At 42.5% G+C, this 16,385-nt stretch overlaps 1 non-coding gene and 1 pseudogene across 1 annotated transcript; one reads left to right on the top strand and one right to left on the bottom strand.

Moving 5' to 3' along the window:
• Positions 1–535: 535 nt before the first annotated feature.
• Positions 536–854, bottom strand: LOC139002004 (small ribosomal subunit protein eS27-like; annotated as a pseudogene).
• A 15,176-nt stretch (positions 855–16,030) lies between these two features.
• Positions 16,031–16,137, top strand: LOC139004536 (U6 spliceosomal RNA). The gene has a single exon (XR_011470414.1). It is a non-coding gene; the product is annotated as a U6 spliceosomal RNA (small nuclear RNA).
• Positions 16,138–16,385: the final 248 nt, after the last annotated feature.

The raw sequence follows: 16,385 nt of genomic DNA on the forward strand, positions 1-16,385 counted from the left end.
AGACACATGACTGTATCCAGGTCTTGGACCTCCCCTTTCCCCTTTCCCTCACATAAAGGATGGTCCTCTCTCTGCAGAGACACAAACATGGTTCATTGACGGGAGTGCCTACATCTCAGACAATATCTCCTATGCAGGATACTCCATTGTGTGCATGAACCCTCAAAGTACTGTTGAGGCCAACCCTCTCCCCTAGGGCACCACCTCAAGAGAGCAGAATTAATAGCATTAACCAGAGCCCTAACACTAGCAGAAGGGAAAAGAATAAACATATATACTGACTCTATATGCCTTCCATATAATACACTCCCATGTGGCCATTTGGAAACGAAGAGGTTTCCTCTCTACCCAAGGAACCCCCATAATAAATGGAAGACTTACTGGTATACAAAAACTCCTGAGGCAGCTCAACTTCCCCTAGAGACCATAGTCATACAGTGCAGAGGTCACTAATAGCCCGGGGAAACAATTATGCTGATACAATTGCAAGACAGTTATGGAGGCAGACTATAAGTAGCCAGTTTCTATCTTTGTCTTTTTTTTTTTTTGTATCCAAAATGTGTTTATTGGGATGGTTTCCCACTCATCTTGATTTGAGGTGCTTTTAGTGCTGCTTCCTTCTGAAGGAGCATCCTTCTGTAAGCCTTGCTTTTCCTCCTGTTGGCTGACAGAACAGTAGAGCAACCAACGCACAAAACTACCGTTTGTGCCTGGCTACAGACGGTGGTGATTTTATAGCATCCTGGGCATTTCACATCCATGAAGTAGGGATTGGGGCTCTGCACCAGGCGCTTCTTCTTGTGTTTCCTCTTCTCTTCTGGGGAGGGGTGGAGGAGATCCTTGGCGAGAGGCATGTTGTCGTGGGGAGGTCGTCACCATCAGAAAAGCGCCAATTTCTATCTTTAGCCTCCTACACGCCTGAATATTCTCCAGTGGAAAGGGCAGGCTTTAGCCAGTAAAAATTTGAACAAAAAGGGCCACGGTTTCTACTCAATGGTATATATATTTTGCCAGAGAACCAAGCAGATTCCATCTTACATTCCTTACATCAGTCCTTCCATATAGGCCCTGAACCTCTTATACACCTCCTTACCCCCGTCCTCACCTGTTCACACTTGTCTGACTGTATCTATTACCTGACGCACAGCTGTCCTATATTCTGCACCACTTCTCCTCAGGGATCCCTAAGGCCTCCTTCTTATCCCACCTATCAGGCCTGAGGCTTTACCCTGGGACAAGACTGGCAGGTCAACTTCACCCACATGCCTCCTATAAAGAGAAGCAAATATCTCAGTCTTTGTAGACACCTTCTTAGGGTGGGTTGAGGCCTTTCCCACCACCTCTGAGACGGCAGACACTGTATCTCAGACACTCCTCAATCAGATTATTCCCGGTTTTGGTTTACTCACCAGCATACAATCGGATAATGGACTAGCATTCATAAGTCAAATTACTCAAGCAGTGTCTTGAGTCTTAGGAATAAAATGGCACTTACATATTCCTTACCGGCCTCAGTCCTCAGGCAAGGTAGAAAAAATGACTTCAATCTTCAAGACACATCTATCCAAATTGGCCCAAGAAGTTAAAATGCCTTGGACGGAGACACTACCTTTATCCCTTATGAGAATTAGGTCTACTCCCAGGGCTCCCACCTTCTATAGCCCTTTTGAAATAATGTACGGCCAAACATTTCTACTAGGTCATGACTTAGCAGGTGAGGCAGAGCCGATGGGAGACTATTTACCAGCATTACAAACTACCAGAGCTATCCTCAGGGACGCTGTCAACACTCTCTTACCCTTTCCTAACCCTGATCACAGGAACGAAGACAACTTAGCTGGACAGCAAGTTCTAATCTGCCAACCCACAGACAAATTACAAGCTGAATGGACCGTATACTGTCATCTGCAATACACCTACGGCAGTTAAGGTCTGTGGTCTGCCTCATTGGATACACCAGACAAAAATTAAGGTAGCCCTCTTGGAGCCCCACCCTAGGTGGAGGTCCAAGGTCATCTCACCAACCACCCTCCAGCTCACTAGAATCCCGGAGGACTTACCCTCCTCGTCATCCTCTGGTACCTTTGGATACTTGCTGCCCTTCCTTTCCTAATCATTCTCATTCTGTCTTATTTTGAGTATCATCACAATCATAGGATAATTCCCAGGGGAACTCTCTTTTGTCCTTGCTGGGACCCCAAGTCACCCCTCCCCACACTAGCCTTCCTGAAAAAGAATAGCCCCTCTCGAATGTCAGCCAAATGACTAATAGATTATATACCCAGGCTTTCACATTCCTGCAGATTGTTTGTGACAACATTTCCCCACCTGGCGCAGCCCACCCCGTCAGAACATTGCAAGATATTTTTTAATTCATTGCAGACCTCTGGTTCCAGGGTGATTTATAGGATTTCATTCCAGATCACACTTATTTGTTTACCTTCATAATGCTTCTGATTCTCCCAGATCCCTAAAATGGTCCCCCGGCCCCCCCCCCCCCGCTACTAGTCTTCTTCCTTCTCACCCCTACTCACTCCCCTCACCAGCACAGTCTGGCACAATAACTCTATAGTCTAGACTGTCAGAGCTGTGGGCTATCAAATTCATCAATCCTCCAATACGACACAGTGGATATGTCACAAGCAACCTTCCCCTGGTAACACTCCCCTATTATGGGGAATTACCACAAACTTGTCTGACATACTATGAAGCAGCCCTACACGCCAAGAGCCAGGCACACCAAACCCCGCTTTACTCTTTAATATTAACCAGAAGGCTCACCCCTTGAAATGTCTTCACATTCCCCAGGCCATCTTAGCCACAAACCTAATGTTTCCCCACCTTAACCCCAGGGATAGACACCATTGCTCTCCAGACCATCTATTTATACCAGCTACCGGTCCATTTGTACCTTACATACCATGGCTTTCTAACACGACCTTCAACTATACTGTTGGTATTCAAGTCAGTATTACATCTAACCTTTATCTCAACCTGACAGCAGCAACTTGCAATCTTACAATTCCAGTTTCAGGCAATAGGTGCAATGAGACTCAGCATGACTTAGCCTTGTCATAATGGGGAAAGTTCCAGGGCAACCACTCCATAGAAATTAGCCACTACTCCCGGGTGCTCCTTTAACACAACCATCCGTATTTCTTGGTTTAACCACTCCAGCCTAACTTTAGGTCTAAGGTCAGACTCTCAGGGCCCAAACAACACTGGAATCCTCTGCCTACCAACAGGAATCATGTTCCTAGGGGCCCATGACATTACAAAGGCACAGATAGGAACAGCTGTCCCGTGCTTACATCCAATCTGGCAGCGGGGCCTCTGAGCCATCGGCTCTGTCACCCCAGAGGCAGGCACTCTAATCATTCAGGCCTCATAACGCCTCTTGGACCACATCCCTCAGTCTCAAGCGAAAAAAGAGGGACTTTGGTATCAGTGCTGTTGTTATAGGAGCAGTTGCAGCAGCCATGGCCACGGGACTAACTGGGGGACTAGCATACATTGCTGTCACTCTGAAAAACATGACAGCGACCATGGCAACCATCGCAGAAGACACAGGGGGAAATTTCAAACTGCTCTCTAAATCTTTAGATTCCCTAGCTTGCATGGTTATAGACAACTGACTAGCCCTAGACTATCTTTTAGCCAAAGAGGAAGGAGTATGTTTAGTTGCTAACACCTCCTGTTGTTTTTATCTAAACTCTATAGGTCAAATAGAGGAAAGAACACAACACATTCTACAGAATGCTCAATGGCTCAAGGAGAGCAGTCAGGACAGCATAGAGCAGTCTATATGGTCCAGCCTACAAGCAGCTCTGCCCAAATTAACCTGGCTTTTACCCCCTTACAGGCCCCCTAACACTATTTCTCCTCCTCCTCCTCTTCAGGCCCTGCATTTTCAGAATAGTTACCAAATTTATACAAACAAGATTACAAGTCCTAGTTAAGACAGTAGGATAGTTCGTCCTTACCCAGGTAAAGGGACCCTACAGGCCTATATCCTAGGAAATAATCTGAATTTACTCCTTAGGTGTCCACTATATCCCCTCTCATGCAGGAAGTAGTACAAGAGAAACGGCGACCTCATCACCCTTCTTTTCCTTTATATATACCCTTTAAGACGGGAGTGAAAGGGTTAAGGGTTAAAGAGAATAAAACGGGGCAGAGTAAAACTTACTGTGCTTAGCAGATATCTTGCAGCCTTGAACACCACATAGCTCAGATAACCAGAAGACACTGGTGGTGGGAGAAACAAAGGACTGGACCCTTACGTCAGCCGAACTGCTTGCAGCCAGCAATAGCTGATAAAAGTCTTCCCCCTCCCTGCACTCTCCACTGACTCCTTTTTGTCGGACTCAGCCCATCTGCACCCAGGTGCCTGCAATAAAAACTTTTTTGATACATTACAGCCTCATGTCACAGGCACGCAACCCCAGCCCACTCCAAACCTTTCAAGGACTTTAAATAGAAACTTCTCCAAAGTGGACATAAAGATGGCCAAGGGGCACATGAAAAAAATGCTCAAAGTCACTGATCATCTGAGAGATGCAAATTAAAATGATAATAAAGTATCACCTCACACCTGTCAGAATGGCTACCATCAACAAATCAACAAATGACAAGTGCTGGTGAGGATGTGGAGAAAAGAGAATTCTAGTACAGGGATTACAGACTGGTGCAGCCATTATGGAAAACAGTATAGAGTTTCCTCAAAAAATTAAATATGGAAGTTCCCTTTGACCCAGTGATCCCATTTCTAGGTATATATCCTAAAAAACCTGAAGCACCAATCAGAAAGAATGTATGCACCCCTATGTTCATAGCAGCACAATATACAGTAGCTAAGATCTGAAAACAGCCCAAGTGCCTATCAGTAGATGAGTGGGTAAAAAAAGCTGTGGTACATGTATACCATGGGATACTGTGCAGCAGTAAAAATGAAGAATCTCTTACCCTTTGAGACAGTATGGATGGACCTAGAGATTATTATGTTAAGTGAAATAAGCCAGTCAGAGAAAGACAAGTATCACATGATTGCACTCATATGTGGAATCTAAGTAACAAAATAAACTGGTGAACGGAGTGGATCCAGAAACATGGAAGCATGGAACAGAGTGCAGAATCTCAGAGGGAAGGCAGGGGATGGTGGGTGGTGGGAGGTAATCAACTAAAGACCTTGTATGCATATATATTATGCATAACCATGGACACAGACAATAGGATGCTGAAGGCCTGGGACAAGGGGCTGGGGTGAGCTAGAGGGGGGTCAATGGAGGAAAAAGAGGGATATATGTAATACTTTCAACAATAAAGAACTATTAAAAAATAATGCTGGGGGTAGCAATACTTATACCAGACAAAATAGATTTTAAAACAAAGGCTATAACAAGAGACAAAAAAGGATCCAGCAATTCCACTTCTGGGTATTTATCCAAAGAAATCCAAAACATATATCATAAAGATATATCAGGTATATATACATGTGTATGTTTATCTTATTATTATTTACAATAGATAAGATATGGAAGCAACCTAAGTGTCCATCAATAGATGAATGGATTAAGAAGAAGTGCTGTATACATACAATGGAATATGATTCAGCCATGAAAAAGAATGAAATTTTACCCTCTGCAACAACATGGATGGACCTAGTCCTAGAGGGTATTCTTAACATTCCTCATGTAAGTGAAATCATCTCGTATTTGTCTTTTTCTGACTGACTTATTTGACTTAGCATAATACTCTCCATCCATGCTATTGCAAATGGTCAGATTTTATGCTTTTTATGGACAAGTAATATTCCATTGTGTATTTGTACCACATCTTTTTAATCCATTTATCTATCAATGGGCACTTGGGTTGCTATTATATCTTGGCTATTGTAAATAATGCTGCAGTGAACATAGTGGTGATTGTATTATTTCAAATTAGTATTTTGGCTTTCTTTGGATATATACCTAGAAGTGGAATCACTGTGTCATAAAGGGGTTTCATTTTTAAATTTTTTAACAAAATAAATCTATTACCAGATTGTAGGTACAAAATAATCAGCCATTTACATGCAATATTTCAAGAAAAAAAAATTTTTTAATATAATTATATTACCTAAACTGTATTAACATAGTATAATATCACAATATTTGTAGGAAATATTAAAAATCTGAAAATAGCCCTAACCGGTTTGGCTCAATGGATAGAGCATCGGCCTGCGGACTCAAGGGTCCCAGGTTTGATTCCGGTCAAGGGCATGTACCTTGGTTGCAGGCAAATCCCAGTGGGGAATGTGCAGGAGGCAGCTGATCGATGTTTCTCCCTCATCGATGTTTCTAACTCTCTTATCCCTCTCCCTTCCTCTCTGTAAAAAATCAATAAAATATATTTTTTTTAAAAAATAAAATAAAAATCTGAAAATAACAGGATTACTTCCATTTTATTCTAAAATATTTTTTTCCTCAGGCTCTATTTTTGTTCATCAGTTTATGTTGCTCATTATATTCCACAAATGAGTGTGGTCATGTGATACTTATCTTTCTCTGACTGGCTTATTTTGCTTAGCATAATGCTCTCCAGGTCCATCCATGTTGTTGCAAATGGTAAGAGTTCCTTTCTTTTTACAGAAGTGTAGTATTCCATTGGGTAGATGTACCATCGTTTTTTAATCCTTTCCTCTGCTGATGGGCACTTAGGCTGTTTCCAAATCTTAGCTCTTATAAATTGTGCTGTTATGAACATAGGGGTGAATATATCCTTTCTGATCGGTGTTTCTGGTTTCTTGGTATATATTCCTAGAAGTGGGATTACTAGGTCAAATGGGAGTTCCATTTTTAATTTTTTGAGGAACCTCTATAATCCTTTCCACAGTGGTTGCTCCAGTCTGCATTACCATCAACAGTGCATGAAGGTTCCCTTTTCTCCACATCCGCACCAACACCTGTTTGTTGATTTATTGATGGTAGCCATTCTGATTGGTGTGAAGTGGCATCTCAGTGTTGGTTTGTTTTTGTTTTTTTGTCATTGTTTTAATTTGCATTTCCCTGATGGTTAGTGATGTTGAGCATCTTTTCATATGCCTGTTAGCCATCTGTATGTCCTCTTTGGAGAAATGTCTATGCAAAACAGAAACAGACTCATAGATACAAAGAACAGACTGATGGTTGCCAGAGGGGAGGAAGATTGGGTGAAAAAGGTGAAGGGATAGAGAAGTACAGGTAGGTATTATAGTCAATAATATTGTAATGCCTGTATACGGTATTAGATTTATTGGGGTCATCACTTCATAAGTTATGTAAATGTCTAATGATGGAGTTGTACACCTGAAATTAATCTAATATTGTGTATGAACTGTAATTTAAAAATAATAAATATTGATAAAAGAACATATATGCATAACCCATAGACACATATAACAGTATGGTGAAGGCCAGTGGCGGGGGGGGGGGGGGGGGGCGGGGGCGGTGAGTGGAGTTGGGCAAAAGGGGAGAAATTGGGAACATAGTACCAGATCCAGGCAGGAGCAGCTCAGGAATGAACCCTGGGCTCCATAGACAACTTAATGGGGTCACTTCCCTGAACAACTCTCTTAGCAATTTCCCTGTTACTTTTGTTTCCTGGGGCTTCTTGTTTTAGTCTTCCAATCAGAAAACTGAGACTTTACTTACCCAGCTCTGCTGTGCACTCCTACATTTGGGGCTGAGCATTGAGAGAACAGAATTGGAACAAATGCAACACCAACGGTGTTGTCCCTCAGGTCTATAACTCCATCAATTGGAGAAAATTCCCTCCTTCAGACTTTTGGTTCCTGGGGCCCAACTAAATGGAAATTCTCACCAGGTTCTTTTTGCAGGATGTTTTCTTGTATAGAAAGCCACTTTCTCCTTCTGGAAAGCTCTTTCAGTGTCTTTCAAACCCCAGTTTATCCATCATCACCTTTGAGAAGTCTTCTAGAGTCCCTAGAATTAACCATTCTCTCTTCTGAGGAATCTTTCTATCCTACTAATTTTTCTTTTCTTTCTTAATCTTTATTGTCGAGAGTATTACAGATGTCCTGCCTTTTTCCTCCTACCCCCTCCCTTTCCACCATATTCCTAATGGTTCTTATCACACTATATCTGATGCATTCTTTATGGCCCCTGATAAACTCTCAGCTTTATAAGGACTGAAAGTTTATTGCTTTTTTTATTATCTTCCAGCACAGGGGTTGACAAAAGTTGACATTCAATAAATGTTTCTTTAATTTCTTACATTCTCTCTACTTCTAATTTGCATCCTTTTATTTGGTACAAGTGGCCTTGTGCACAAAATTCATGCACATTAAAAGGGAATTAATTAGAGGATGCCATAACCGGTTGGGCTCAGTGGATAGAGCGTTGGCCTGCGGACTGAAAGGCCCCAAGTTCGATTCCGGTCAAGGGCATGTACCTTGGTTGTGGGCACATCTCCAGTAGAAAGTGTGCAGGAAGCAGCTGATCGATGTTTCTCTCTCATCGATGTTTCTAATTCTCTATCTCTCTCAATTCCTCTCTGTAAAAAATCAATAAAAATATATAAAAAAAAATAAATAAAAGGGAATTAATTAGAGGAAATATTTTAATATTGCGGGTATCCAGCTCCCTCCTCCCTCCTGTCAGAGTCTGGGCCAGTATCTGTGGAGACTCAGCATCAAGTCCTGCTGGTGCGGTGAGACCCAGACTCAAGTCCCTGCCCACCCACGCACACCTTGCCGCGCACGCAGCCCCATCCACCCATGCATGCCTCGAAATTGCGTGAGATCCAGACCCACCGGCATCTGCCGGGATGCAGCGTCAAGTCCCCGTTCACCTGCCTGTGCCTCGCCGTGCATGCAGCCATGCACGCAGCCTCCTGGTGAATGGTCTTTATGGTGTGAGGGCATCATGACCACAGACTTTTTATATATATAAATAGGAAACTCATTAAACTTGTTAGAATTGTGTACATAGTTCTAAAGGGAAATATCTATGTAAAATGTCAAAATAGAGAATAATGTTCAAGAACAGTACTATTCCTGATTAAATGTGTGGTTTTATTATTTGGGGGTTTATTAATTGGAATGTAGTATGAATAATTTTCATAATGTTGATACCTTTGCTCCAATATAGTTCATCTTATGGGGTCGGATATGATGCTAATGTTACATAGCAAAAGCATATCTTTTTAATAAGCTGTTCCTTTCATCATGCATGCCCCCACATTTTTGAGATACAGTGGGGCCTTGACTTATGAGTTTAATTCGTTCTGAGACCGAGCTCGTTAAGAAGCTCGTTAAGGAGCTTGTTAACTCAAATTACTCTGTCAACTCAATGCAAAAAATCGGCCAAGAGACAGCTGGTATCTCAAAAAACTCGTTAGTCGGGACACTCGTAAGTCAAGGCCCCACTGTAGATCCCTATTGTGGACAGTGAATATGACTTACACTTCTGGGACTTGCGAGCGCCTGCCAGGCACAATGTTAGATTAGAAACCCCACTTGCTTTTGCAGTGCAGATTAGTTACAGTCATTAAGGGGAGAGTCTCCTACTTGATCTTGTGGCATCAAAAATTCTAATGTGATAGCAAGATGAGAAAGGAAAGAAGGAAATCCTGAAGTTTTTGAAATGAGGAGAAACTACCTTTTCTCATTCTAAAATATTGGAATTGCCCAGTGGAGAAGTTGAGTCTCAGGTGAGGCAGGTCAGCACACGTTAACTTGCTCACTTGTGCTGACCCAGTGTTCCCTGGGAATTATATAAAGTGAGGAAGGAGGGGTGTGTGTCTGAGGCGCTGAACTTATGATCCACCAAGTAAGGTTTTAAAGTTCAGGTGATCACAGCAGTTTTTGGAGCACACCTGGAACAATCCTTTTCTTTCAACTCTAAGTTAGAATTTGTGATTATTTAGATAGAAGCTGCTTTGAGCTGACATTGAGTCATAGGTGGAGGAAAATAAAATTTGCCAAAACAACAAAAGTTGTAAACAATGATATAGGATACATGTTTAACTCATAGAACACATTAAAAAAATAAAACTAGTATTTCCCATTACAGTACCATAACATTTATGTTGGAAAACTGAAAAATACTACCTAAATAGAATCCTCTTTCTGCCTATTCCTCAAAAAACTCCAAACAGAGAGGAGAAACCAAGATGGCGGCATAGGTAAACACCTGAAATTGCTGCCTCGCACAACGACTTCAAAACTACAACTAAAAGACAAAACAGACATCATCCAGGACCACAGGAAGGCTGGCTGAGTGGAAATTTACAACTAGAAGGAAAGAGAAAAGCACACTGAGACTCAGAGGAGGTGCGGAAATAAAGTGCAGAGGTACGGAGGCGCGCGAGGAAAGGGCTGGCAACGAAGGACGCTGGTGTCTTTTCCAATCGGGAGGGAGACACAAGCTCCCGACTGCTCTGAACTCCAGTTCCAGGCGAGTCTCTGAGGACCCAGACTCATAAGGGGAGAAACTGGACTGTCTGGCAGCGGGCGGAACTCGAGGGCGGCTTTCTCTCAGAGGTGCTGGTAGTGATTACCACGGGACACTGAGAAGCGGGGCCTCTTAGGGCAGGGCTGAGGATCACCCATAGCTATTTGCTCCGCCCTGTTGATTCCCTGAGACCCTGCCCCACCCAAGCTGTGAGCAGAGGCTTTTGCATATGAATAGGCTGGCCATTTGCAATCTAAAATTACCTAACAAACTGCAGCTGGGTCAGACAGACCCAGAACATCCAAAAGAAGGCTCAAGGCCCCACAGCAGCTTGCATTGATTCACAGCTGGGCCTCATCTGGGCACCTCCAAACCTCAAACAAGGGAGAGGAATCTGCAGATCTCTCTGTAGCTCCTGCTGGGTAGCCTCAGGCAGAGGCTAAATTAGCACCTCTTTAGAGATCCAAGAGCCCGTGTACCCAGTGGTCAGAGTGGGACTATCCAGATTACAACTCCTCAGATCCATAAGGGACACACTCAGGGGGCAGACTCAGTGAGCACCAAAGCCCCACTGAAGCAAGTCTTGCCCCAGAAGGGTGTCTCCAGCACAGAAGTTCTCCCACTGCAGACACAGCTGATTTTCACAGACAATTGGCCTGGAGGTCAATTCCTCCCAATGTTACCTACAAAAATCAAGGCTTAACTACAACAAGATTGTGCACAAAGCCCACAAAGGGGTGCACCAAGAGTGTCCACCTCAGGTAATTGGGGAGGCTGAGCCACTGGGCCCTATAAGACACCTAGCACACAAAGCCACTCTATCAACACAGGGAAGCAGCCAAAATGCAGAGACAAAGAAACAGATGACAAATGACAGAAATGGAGGAAAGCAAACGACTGGATATAGAGTTCAAAACCATAGTTATAAGGTTTTTCAAGAATTTTCTAGAAACCACCGATAAATTTAGTGAGACCCTTGAGGATATGAAAAAGGACCAACTAGAAATTAAGCATACACTGACTGAAATAAAGAATATTATACAGACTCCCAACAGCAGACTAGAGAATCGCAAGAATCAAGTCAAAGATTTGAAATACGAAGAAGCAAAAAAAACCCAGCCGGAAAAGCAAAAAGAAAAAAGAATGCAAAAATATCAAGATAGTGTAAGGAGCCTCTGGGACAACTTCAAATGTACCAACATCCGAATTATAGGGGTGCCAGAAGAAGAGAGAGAGCAAGATATTGAAAACCTATTTGAAGAAATCATGACAGAAAACTTCCCCTACCTGATGAAAGAAATAGACTTCCAAGTCCAGGAAGCACAGAGAACCCCAAACAAAAGGAATCCAAAGAGGACCACACCAAGACACATCATAATTAAAATGCCAAGGGCTAAAGACAAAGAGAGACTCTTAAAAGCAGCAAGAGAAAAACAGTTACCTACAAGGGAGTACCCATACAATTGTCGCTGATTTCTCAACAGAAACTATGCAGGCCAGAAGGGAGTGGCAAGAAATATTCAAAGTGATGAATAGCAAGAACCTACAACCAAGATTTCTTTATCCAGCGAGGCTATCATTCAGAAGTGAAGGTCAGATAAAGAGCTTCACAGACAAGAAAAAGCTAAAGGAGTTCATCACCACCAAACTAGTATTATATGAAATGCTGAAAGGTATTCTTTAAGAAGAGAAAGAAGAAGGAAAAGGTAAAGATAAAAATTATGAACAACAAATACATATCTATCAACAAGTGAATCTAAAAATCAAGTGAATAAAAAATCTGATGAACAGAGTAAACTGGTGAATATAATAGAATCAGGGGCATAGAAAGGGAATGGACTGATAATTCTCGGGGGCAAAGGGTTGTTGGGGGGTGTGGGAAGAGACTGGACAAAAATCGTACACCTAGGGATGAGGACAGTGGGGGAGGGGGGGTAAGGGCAGAGGGTGGGGTGGGAACTGGTTTGAGGGGAGCTATGGGGGGGGGAAAAAGAGGAACAACTGTAATAATCTGAACAATAAAGATGAAAAAAACAACAACCTCCAAACAAAAAAATCTAAGAACCATCTTCATGTATTTCTGCCATATTTTAAAAAAGCTTTTTTGTTGCCCTAGCCGGTTTGGCTCAGTGGACAGAGCGTCAGCCTGCCGACTGAAGGGTTTCGGATTTGACTCTGGTCAAGAGCACATGCCTGGGTTGTGGGCTCAGTCCCCAGTGGGGGGCCTGCAGGAGGCAACCGATCAATGATTCTCTCTCATCATTGATGTTTCTGTCTCTCTCCCCTCTCCCTTCCTCTCTGAAATCAATAGAAGTGCGTATGTGCATTTTAAAAAAAGCTTTTTTGCAAATATTTATGATGATCCTGTATAAAATGTTGGGTCCTATACTCTGGTTTCTCTTCAGATCGCATAAATCTTTCGCCTTTTAAAATGTTGGGTCCTGCTTTTAATATTTATTATAAGTACTTGGAAGGGGTGACATTTGTTTTTAGGCAGAAAATCCTGGTCTTTGTGCTGGGTCTTAGCTTTAAAAATTCTAACACTTTGTAGAGTACTTAAAACGGGTAAAAGTGTAATGTACATTGCCCAGACATTCAGTCTGTCACTCAGTAATCAATGGACTCCCATTGGGCGATGGGCATTGTGAGAGGCATGGAAGATACAAAGATCAAAACAACCCAGTTCTTGCCCAGCTGGCGTGGCTCAGTGGTTGAGCATTGACCTGTGTACCATGAGGTTGCAGTTCAATTCCTGGTCAGGACACATGCCCGGGTTGTGGGCTTGATCCCCAGTATGGGGCATGCAGGAGGCAGCTGATCAATGATTCTCTCTCATCATTGATGTTTCTATCTCTCTCTCTCTCTCCATCTCTCCTCCTCTCTGAAAAAAATGTATTAAAAAACAACCACCACCACAACAAAAACCCAGTTCTTCTCTCCAGGAGCTGGCCTTTTGGTGGGAACAGAAACCAAGACATGCAGTGCACTTAAGAACTGGAATAGAGGTGCCAGCAGAGAGCTAGGGGAGCAAAGAAGAATGACTCCTTTTACTTGAAGAAGTCAGGCAAGGCTTAAAAACTGGGATGAGATTTGAGCTGAGTCTCAAAAGTGAGGAGAGTACATTTATTACAGGAGGGCTGGTCGAGATCTGAGACAGTTCTGTGCAGCATGCACATTGGCCATTAGGAGACAAAGACTTACCAGGTTGGAACCTGTCTATGAAAGTCCTTGATACCATGGGAAAGAGTTGGGGTTTTATTCTATTGTTTCAGTAAGCCCAGCCATGATGAACAAACAAGGGAGAGTTGCTTAATGGTTGCTTGAAGTCAGAGAAGAGTTGAGATAAATAGCATGAAGGCAGGCAGGGCTGCAAGTCAGAAGAAAGGTTTCTAGGACCTTTCTACAGGTGAAGTGATAAAATTTGGAATACTCAGATGTGGGGACAGGTGGAAGTCGTGGGGAGGGAAGAGTAGGAGTCAACTAGATATTAGGTTGGAAGCCTCAATAGATGATGATGCCGCTATGGGAAACAGAGAAAATAGGAAATGGAAGAGGGTGTGGGCAGGCCATCTCCTGGCCTCCTCCCATGCCTCGGTAACTTCTATTCTCCTTTGGAGATCCAGCTCTCCTAGAAAGCCTTCCCGCCCCCTCTGCTGGGGTTGCTGCTGTTGTGATTTTGAAAACCCCTATGCTCACTCCATCATAATACTTTTCATATTTCATAATTACCCATCCCTCCTACCTGGGCAGGAGGAAATCAAAGCTCTGCACCTGCCCAGGGGAGGAAAAGGAGTGTGAGACTCAAATTGGAGTACCCCCGTTCTCTACTTAAGGGGATGAAGCCTGGCAGTGAGCACCATTTTCCCAGCACACCACGGAGTGCCTCAGGCTTTCTGGGTGATGTATTAAGATATGCTATCAGCCACCCCTGGTGCTGCTTGTGTGCTCGTTTGGTGGGAACCTAGTACCTCTTTGTGAAGTGGCAGCCGAGGAGACTGGTGCTCACCATGGCCGAAGAAAAGCCCTAAGAAGGAGTCCAGACTGAGAACAACCATCATATTCATTTGAAGGTGATGGGGCAGGGTGGTTCTGTGGTGCAGTGTAAAATTAAGAGACATATCTCTTAGTAAACTAATGTGGTGGACAGGGTTTGTCAATGAGGCAGATCAGCTTCCAATTTAATGGGCAGTCTGTCAATGAAGCAGACACACTGCACAGTTGGACATGGAGGATGAAGATACAATGGATGTATTCCTGTAGCAGAGAGGAGGGGCCTACTAAACAGTGCTTTACTCCAGAACTTGGTTTCTTCAGACCAAGACATATTCTCAAGTAGAAAACTGCCATTTAGTTCCCCCACCTCCTGCACCCTCTCACAATCTGGGACCCCTCAGGGGATGTCAGACTGCTGGTTTAGGCCCGATCCCCATAGGCCAGGCTGAGGGACCCCACCGGTACACAAATCTGTGCACTTAGCATATTAGCCTTTTATATATATAGCTATATATAGAGGGAGAAACATAAATGTGAAAGAGAAACGTAGACTTGCTGCCTCCTGTACCTGCCCTGACTGGAGATTGAACCCACAACCTGGGCTGGGCACCTGCCCTGACCAGAAATTGAACCTGTGACTTTTTGGTGCATAGGATAGCACTCCAACCAACCAAGAGCCACATCGGCCAGGAACTGATGGTACGTTTTTTAAATAACATTTTTTTTTATTGATTTCAGAGTGGAATGGAGAGAGATAGAAACATCAATGATGAGATCATTGATTGGCTGCCTCCTGCACACCCCATGCTGGGGATGGAGCCCGCAACCCAGACATATGCCCTGACTGGGAATTGAACTATGACCTCCTGGTTCATAGGTCGACTCTCAACCACTGAGCCATGCTGGCCCGGCCCAATGGTATGCTTTGATGAGCATAAAATGGAGATAGGATGGGAAAAAATAGTGGTTCTGTGAAAATACCCCCTTCCGCCATTAGTGGCATGCTTATTCAGCCCTCATCTCTATATTCCAGTAAGTTACTTCGTTCTCACTGTTTAACATAAACATCCTTGCATACCTTATTCGGTTGGAGAATTTTAATGATTTTCACTTATCATTGTAAGACCAAGGACAATTTTATAACTTTTTTTGTATGTAGCTGTTACATGTAGGGCAATCTGTCTTTAAGTAGGAACAAATTACTAATAAATAAATAAATAAATAAATAAATAAATAAATAAATAAATAAAAAATCCTAGTTTTCCCTTAAAGTCAAGTGTCTTGTTGTTAAATAAACTTAAGTTAAAAAAACCTGAAAACTATCAGAATTTATGGTGAATAGTGGGGAGACTCCACCACCATTCTATATGCTTCTAAGATTTGGCTTATACATAACCAGATCATTTTCTTTTATTCTTATTTATGAATGTTTCTACTATATATTCAAGAATACTTGAATTTTCTTATACATGCAAACACATAAACACACATGCCAAGAGAAACAGGACCTACTTATCATCAACTATACAAATCCTCTAATATGAGAGTGGGAGGAGTTCTGAGTAACTCATAGTGGTAAGGATTAAAAAAAAAAGACAGTGTCTGTGCTTGCTTTGGCAGCACCTATACTAAAATTGGAACAATACAGAGAAGATTAGCATGGCCCTTGTGCAAGAATGATGCGCAAATTCGTGAAGTGTTCCATATTAAAAAAAAAAAAGGCAGTGTTTGTGGAAACTGCTTTGTGAATTTTATATAGAGAATGTTTAATTAGATATTTTCACATGGATTTAGATAGTAAAAATACCTTTTAAAAAATGTGGAACTCTTTTTTAAAAATTGAGATATAATTATATATGACATTAATTTTAAATGTACATGATTCAATATTTATATATATTGTGAAATGGTCACTACAATAAGTCTAGTTAAACTCCATCACCACATAGTTATAAAACT

The sequence above is a fragment of the Myotis yumanensis genome, unplaced genomic scaffold (assembly GCF_028538775.1).
Source record: "Myotis yumanensis isolate MYYU_CA2020_CCGP unplaced genomic scaffold, mMyoYum1.0.hap1 SCAF_2, whole genome shotgun sequence".
NCBI lineage: Eukaryota > Metazoa > Chordata > Mammalia > Chiroptera > Vespertilionidae > Myotis > Myotis yumanensis.